Source organism: Nematolebias whitei, chromosome 1 (genome assembly GCF_014905685.2).
Source record: "Nematolebias whitei isolate Nwh7 chromosome 1, NemWhi1, whole genome shotgun sequence".
Taxonomy (NCBI): Eukaryota; Metazoa; Chordata; class Actinopteri; order Cyprinodontiformes; family Rivulidae; genus Nematolebias; species Nematolebias whitei.
Window position 1 is genome coordinate 93,302,336 of NC_056498.1, and position 8,164 is coordinate 93,310,499.

Below are 8,164 nucleotides of genomic sequence, written 5' to 3' on the forward strand. Positions count from 1 at the left end.
GTGTCGTTCTGGGTCTCGTTACAACTGGGTTGACCACACATACAACATCCATGTGAACATTATTTGTGTTTTCATCGTTGAGCCATGTCTCTGACAGTGCTATTATTGTAAAAGTTCTGTTTAGCTGTTTTAAATAATCTGTTATTTTGGATATATTTGCATTTATACTTCTACTGTTACAGTGAATAATAGAGAGACGTCCATTTGTCATATTGATGTAATTACCTGTTCTTCATTGTAATATTCACAGCCTTTTATTACATTGAAACAATTTGTATCAATCACATCTTCAACATTGTATGTTTTAAACTCTAAGTCTTCGTATGTTGCCATGTTTTAATGTATTTATTCATTTTATATTTTGTTAATTTCTTGTTTATGAAGTTATGTCAATGATTTATCATCTATCATCTCCTGAGCTCATTTTAGTCTTTCCAAATCCTTCAGGTCTTTTATTATTTTAGCCTGAGATCCTTCCTGTATTTTGATCCAAATGTTTCCATTTCTTGTCCAAGTTGATGCTATTTTTTTTCTGTTTTTTCAACAACCTTGCTTCACGTGCAATATTTCCATTTTTTTAGTTAGATGTTCATTTATGTAAACATTTGTTCCCTTCAGTTTTTTTGCTTGCATTATTACCTTGTTTCTTGATTTCCTACTAATGAACTTCATGACTATGGATGGTTTGGCTTTATCAGATTTGTTGGGCAGGGTGTGACAGATTGAAATGTCCTCATGTTCGATGTCAATGTCTTTGTTTTGTAAAAAAATCACTACTTGCTCCTCCAGAGTCTGTAGTTCTTCCTGTGGTGCCTCTTCTGTAATGTTAGTACCAGCAACAACTCTTGCATAATTCCAGTTCCTAACTTCCAGTCCAGTGATCACCAAGTTGTCTATTTTTGTGTATTGTTCCATGTCATCTTCTTTCTGTTCCAGTTCAGCTATTTTTCTGTCTTTATTAGTCATTGGTTCTTTCAATTGTCTCACTTCTTCAAACAGTCCTGTCAGTAATTCACATTTAGCTGATAATTTAGTCACATCAGCACTCAATTTAGTCAGTTCAGCACTCAAAAAGTTCAAAGATTTTTTTAACTTCCTCCATATCTTCTGAAATATTTTCTGACACTTGTCTCCTATCTCTGTGTTTACCCGGCATTACTCACGATACTTCTGGATTATTGGTCTCAACTCTCAGAAGCATAGGATCTAGCCACGAGGTTCACAGGCTTATGTTGTTAGCCAAGGCCTAGCGAGGTCTAGCCGAGGCCTAGCGGCAACAACCCCCAGGTCCCACGTGGTCTCACGATTCACTCTGTCCAGCAGCTCGCAGACTCAAACGGTGGCAGACCAGGTCCCGGTTGCAACAGCTCCCAGATCCGACAGCTGTAGTCTAGCTTTCTTGGCTTCAGCGGCTCGCAGGTCCAATTGGCGGCGGACCGGGTCTCCGACGTAAACAGCTCAGTTCCAGAGGCTCGCAGGTCCAAACGGCGGCGGACCGGGTCTCCTCCATAAACAGCTCGGTTCCAGTAGCTCGCAGGTCCAAACGGCGGCGGACTGGGTCTCTGACGTAAACAGTTCGGTTTCAGCAGCTCGCAGGTCCAAGCGGCAGCAGACTGGGTCTCCGCAGGCCTCACTAGCCGAAGCAGCTCCCTAACCAGCTCGTTAGCTAAACTGGTGGCTCAGCTTCCACGGTTCAGAGCACGCGGACTTCCTTCTTCCACCTGTTCTGTATACATATATATATATTTATATATATATATATATATATATATATATATATATATATATATATATTCAAGTTTGGAGTTAGTTTGTATAGTTAGTTAGAGATTGGCAGGAGCACAAGTCAATACCTCCTACTCCATCGCCGCCATCTTGATATCTAATAAAAAACCTATCTTTAATAAAACCTTATTTCAAATTAAGGCGTTAGCACATGAATTGGCCAGCATAAAGATCAATTATATTATAAATCTGGTTGTTCAGAGTTGCAGAAAGGTTGTCAATGTAGTGAGAGATGATGTATTGGGTCAGGTGGAGAGTGTGGGTAAGCTATGTGGGTTCTGGTGCGCCTGAGTGAGTCAGGGCGGGGCCGTCCAGGAGAAAGACATCTGAGGTCAAACAGAGTGACGTCCACAAGCTATCCTCAAGCCTTCCACAGGGACAGAAATCTACCTTGCCCAGGAAAGGTCAACAACTGGAAAATGACTAAGGAATGAGTATTATTCATTATGTAACCTCTTTGTAATCGAATGTAATCATTACTGTACCGCTGTTTCCCTGCAAAATCATTAATTAAAGAAAAGCAAAACGTCTATACACTCCACAAATAAATCCAACAGATGAAGATATTAATCAATTCTTGGAGAGAGTAATACTTCCAAAACTAGACAGTAGTCAATCTTCAGAACTAGACTCACCATTAACATCAGATGAACTCCGTGAAGCCATTAAAAACATGCCTAATAAGAAATCTCCAGGCAAGCAGAAAGAACAAGTAAAAAGCCGAGGTAGAGAACTGCGTGACATGAACTTTAGCATGAACGATCAATTCCCTGCAGAGATTCTGAATAGAAGGCGCGTCCTGTTCCCGATTAGAAAGAAAAATATAAACGAGGGCAGAAGAGCTGCGGTGGCTGTGGACAAACTGTACATCAATGGTCAGCTGTTTAGAGATCCAGAGGTTACTCCCTGGCTCTATTAATAATATAAATAAGGTAAGTATGATCTTCAGTTGCTAATTTTACTTAAAATGTATTAGCAAGCATATATATTCATATTACTTACCAGATATTTATGTAATTTTTCAGCACAGCTCGGTTGGTGGGTTACACAGATGGTGGTGGTACACGGTGGCATGACACTTAATGTGGTAAGGGGGTTCTTTTTTTATTTTCTCTTCTTTTATCTTTACGTATTTATTATCATTTCACTTTCTTTTTTTTGTCTCTATTTTTCTGACTCAACAATTATTAGCACACAGGCACAAAGGCTTATATATATTCATATACATACATACAAATACCTCATAAAGGAATACATCCATGATTTACCTTCAAAAACAGCACTTAGTTTATCTATAAATCATAAATAATCAATCATTAAGGATTATGTTATTGTCTGGGTGTTTTACTATTTTTGATATTTGTGATAATGGGTGTGGTTTAATTATATTTTCACAAGCACAAATATGGGTATCTTAAGGTTTGTCACATGGAATATTAATGGAGCCGGTAGCCAACATAAAAAAAATAGAATCTTTAGCCAGATTAAAAGATTAAAGGCAGATGTTGTATTACTCCAAGAGATTAATAAATTACCGTCAACTGTGGATGAGCTAAAATCTCCAGAGTTTCCTGATGTATTTTCAGCCTGCTATAACTCAAGACAGAGAGGAGTAGCAATGTTAATACATAAAAATGTGAACTTCACAATATTAGACACAGTTATAGACCCGCAAGGTAGATATATAATATTAAAATTATCCATACTCAGTAAAAAATATTGTATTGTTAGCTTATATGGGCCAAATGTGGACGATGCTGCTTTTTTTCATGATCTCTTCTCTACTCTATCAAATCACATGGATTGCTCGCTGGTACTGGGAGGTGATCTTAACTTTGGTCTAGATAACAAAATAGACAGGCTGAATGCAGTAGGAGCTCAACGCAGTTGGCAATCTGTAGTGGACTAGGCCTGATGTCAAAACTGACCAGATGGACAGAAACTGTCATTTCATTGATTTGAATCCAGAAATACAGTTTGACCCATCCTGAGACTTTCTTTCTTGAATTAATCAAGTGGAAAAAGACAATTCTCTATGATCATTACTATTTTACAAATGTTTTGATAATCAAATTGTGTTAGTTCAAACAATGTTTACATGTTGAAGTGAACTACTCATTTTTATTTACTTAAACAATAGTAATGATTTTTAATTCTCAATTCAAAGAGAAATCAAGTTAGAATACGTTACAGAGTAATGATTCAATTTCTTGATCGTCTGCTTGAAGTGAGCAGAGTTTGTAAGTGTGTGTCAAAGTTCAAGTTTCGGTCAACTAAAAAGTTTACTGAAAAGAAATGTCATGTTTAACTTTTACAGCAAGATACCTGAGTAGAGACGCCACTAAGACTGGTTTTCTCCAACAATCTTTCTGTCTGTTCTTAAACAATCTTAATCTCTATCCTTGACTTTCCATAACACCTTACATCACAAACCACACCTCTGTTGGGGTCCATCGACCAATCAGAGGCTCTCAAACGAACCGGAAGTAGAGCCCATTTAAATATCGGCACTTCCTAGTTCAAGAGAGAGCAGAAGAGCTCAGGAGTTTTGGAATCCAGAATGCAGAGAGTTTGAGAGTTCCAGGAATGCAAACGCAGGCATTCATGGATGCTGCTAAACCAAACAAGCTGAACCAGAGACGATTTTGGGAATTATAACTTCTGTTTTGATAACCTCGCACGGCTCTCGAGGTATTTGGCTGTTCTCACTGAGACGCTGAACAGTGGTTGGAAGTGAGACTCCACGCCGGAACTGATCTATCTTCAGAAAAGGTAAAAGTCGACCTTCACCAAAAGTGTACTGTTGGGACAAGCTGATTTCCGAAGGAGCGTGCACGTTCTGGTTAAAACAGACAAATTCCCTCACACATCTCTCTGTAAGATAAATCTCAATTTTCCATCTTTAAACTCTCCTTTCTGCTAGAAAATTAATCCAGATGTTTTCATTAATGTCTGTGGTGAAGCAACGGAAAATCATGGCCGTATGGTTTTCCTGGTTGTAAAGCTGATTAATTATGTTGTTATTTTCATATTCTGCCAAATTAATGTAAATGTTTGATGTTAAACTTGATTCTGTTAATAAATGATCCACTCGCTTGGTGAGTCAAAGATAATAAACGTCTCACGTCCACATTTCTGTTAAATTCAAAGCACGACATCATCCAGTCCAGAAAGATGAGTGAACCCGTTTAATGTATGAATATATCTCAGGATATGTCATACTACATCTGGTGGCCCGTAACGTGCTCATAAATGGACTGTGTATGCGTGTAATAATTGAATATTACGTGTTGGCATGAAAAAGAAATAACAGATTGTCAGCTGTGCTGAAACGCAGCTGAAGTTGCGCGCTTGGAGAAAACGCTGTGTTGAGCTAGTGATGTTTTGAAGCTGAAATTCAGTCAATACTGGTCTTTATGAAAGCTGAAATTGTACATCTGTTGTGTAACATAAGCTGGGTTTGAGTTAAAACGCTTTATTCTGTTTAAACTGGTCCAAACGGACAGAGGTTCTGTTGGTACCGGCTCGGTTCTGAGAAAGATCGAACGAGCTGTTTTAAATAGATAGAGAAACGTTTTAAAGACTGGACGAAGTCTCAGCTAAGCTCAGAGTTTATTGATTACATTTTTAACAGGAAAAGGTGCATTTTGACAGTTTAAAAGACGAAAAAGTTGACGGACTTGTTCAGATAAATCTAACATGCTAGCTGGGGAAAACGCTGCGTGATTGGTTGAATTAGCGGCCGTGGAACGCTTTCATTGGCTGAGAGACGTGTCAGTCAGTGACCCGGAAATGAAAACTCGTTTTCATAGGGAATAAAATCTGCTTTTTAAAAGCTGAAAAGCGCTTTAAAGTTGATTCTGATACGATGCTTCGTGTCTTCGAAGCATACTCGCTGGATTTTTGCCACGTTTGAGTTTAAAATCCGTCATTAAATGATGTTTTTGAACAACGCTAGCGATACAAATTTTAAGCTAACAGCTAACGACCGGATGAGTGACGTGTCACGTCACTTCCTCCATGTCGGAAGTAAAGCTTGGTTGAACCGAAAGCTTTGCTGTGCTTAAAATCACTAAATGTAACTTGTCACATGCCCCTAAAACTCATGTTTCATGCAAAAAAGTTGTGCTTGTTGAAAAAACGCCACGTTTACGCTTCAAAACCGTTCAGAAATGTTGATTTTAACCGAGTTTAGCCGAAGCTAACTTTAAGCTAAGCGACTAACAACAGGATGTCAACCGAACGTCACAGGAAGTCGTCATAGACTCCTGCTGGTAGAAAGCTAAACACTGCCCCCTCCTGGGAAACTTGAGATCACAGTTTCACTTCAGTTTTAGGTTTTTGAGTGAAATTAAACGTTTTTTCTTTCTGTAAGGCATTTTTGAGTTAATAAACGTTCCTCAAAGCTGAATAATCACTGTTATCTTGCATTTAAAAAGTTATTAAGGTATTTATGCAGACAGGCATTTACCAGGACATTTTTCATTCACTGAATTCCTCAAACAGGAGGGACAAAATGAAAAATTAGAAACTTTTTAAAAGATACAGTTACAGATATTCACAGAGTTGATAAAGTTTACTCATTTGCTAAAAGATAATACACGTTTAATTGCAAAATCACTAAATAAGAGTAAACTTATCAGGAAAAAGAAACTTTTCTGTTTAAGTTACCACCTAAAAATACATCTTCCTATTTAATTTTAAATAGAGGATGAGACAGGAGGACAGGAGTAATAACAGTTTTTCTGAAGAAAGACTGATTAATCCTGACACATCATCAATTTTTCTTTTTCTTTTCACCACTTGGTTCTATGAGTAACTGTTAAATAGCAAATTTCTGGAACAGAACGGTTTAAAAAGTGTCTTTAAACTGATGTTGCTGTGAGACTTTTTAGAAAATTGCAGGTTTATTAAAAATTCAGTGCTTTAGAGTAAAATACACTAAAAAAGAGCTTGGTAATCTAGTATCTGTTAAGAAATAAGCACATAAAAAGTAACACTGCCAGAGAAGCATTTACTTAAATATTCATGAATTGGGGTAAAACCTGAGACAGGTGCCCACATTTGAATAAGTTGACTTATAACAGTACCTTTGTGTAAACCCAAAGCTAAAATAGTGTGAAAACTCAATGACAACTTGAATACAAATATTTACCTGTAAAATATCTGAAGCTTGCAACTGTTTTTAACAGATAAAGTGCTACACAGTGAAAAACATGACAGGTGTGGTAGAAAAAGACTTTGATCCTTATGAGATGAGGGACTGTTTAGAGAATGCGTTAGCACTGCTGACAGGATCCTTACACCCATATGGCAAACAGGCGGACTGCATGAACCCAAAAGAGTTATTGGACAATCTGATGGAGGTTGCAGAAAGTGTGACCTCTACAGAAATAACAATGTCAAGCTATGAAAAGCTGGCTACAATGGCAATGTTGCTGAAAGAATCTTACTTTGCATTAAGACAGGATCACGTCGTGACACTGTCACAAGTTTCCCGCTGCGAAGGCGAAATAGATGTGCTTAAAAAAGATCTGCACAAACGCGAAGTGCATAAAGACATATTACTGGAAAAAGTTATGCGTTTACAAAGTGAATGTAAAACATCACAGGAACGTTTAAAAACATGTGAGGAGAAACTAAGAGCAGCAACAGATAAAAGTAATGACGAGGGGCGAGGTGGTCTGGAATCCAGAAAAGACCTTGAACAGTGTCGGGATAATCCACCAAAACCTCCAAAAATCTTTTACAGACCTCCTACTCGTAATCCACCCTCACCTAAAGTGGTAGGAACAGACCTGAACAGGTCTCCTCCACCAAACCTGCAACAGTGTGCTGTGAAAGTGTTCGAGGCATGCTCTCATGATAAGTCGCCCATAGAGGTGTTTCCTGGTATAAAGGTTAAACCCCACTCCCTAGAAATGGAAGGAAGGCGTGCGTCACCACCTCCTCCTAAAACAGGCGAGAAAAGGCAGTATTTTCAAACTAACAAACCACGTGATGAAGGTGCACGCTGGGACAAAAAGGCTCCTCTTTCAGAGGATGGACGTGATCATAGTAAATGGGACATGCGTAAGACGCAAAGATATGGGATCCAAGAGGACCCATATTGACAGGGGAAATCTGAAGAGGAACCCCAAAAGACGTACCTAACCCTCCCCCACCTCGGACGAAACGAACCGAGGCGATAAAATCACAAAGGTCCCAGGAACAAGGCCCTACACCTCTGAGCTCGGAAGAGACAGAGGAAATACAAAGGTTTTTAGACACTTTGATACAAGCTGAAATGGGAACCCGACCAGGAGCACTATGTAGTGATGCGATCGCTACTAACTCTGAAGGCGCGAATGACAACATTACAGATGTCGGTGAAACACAC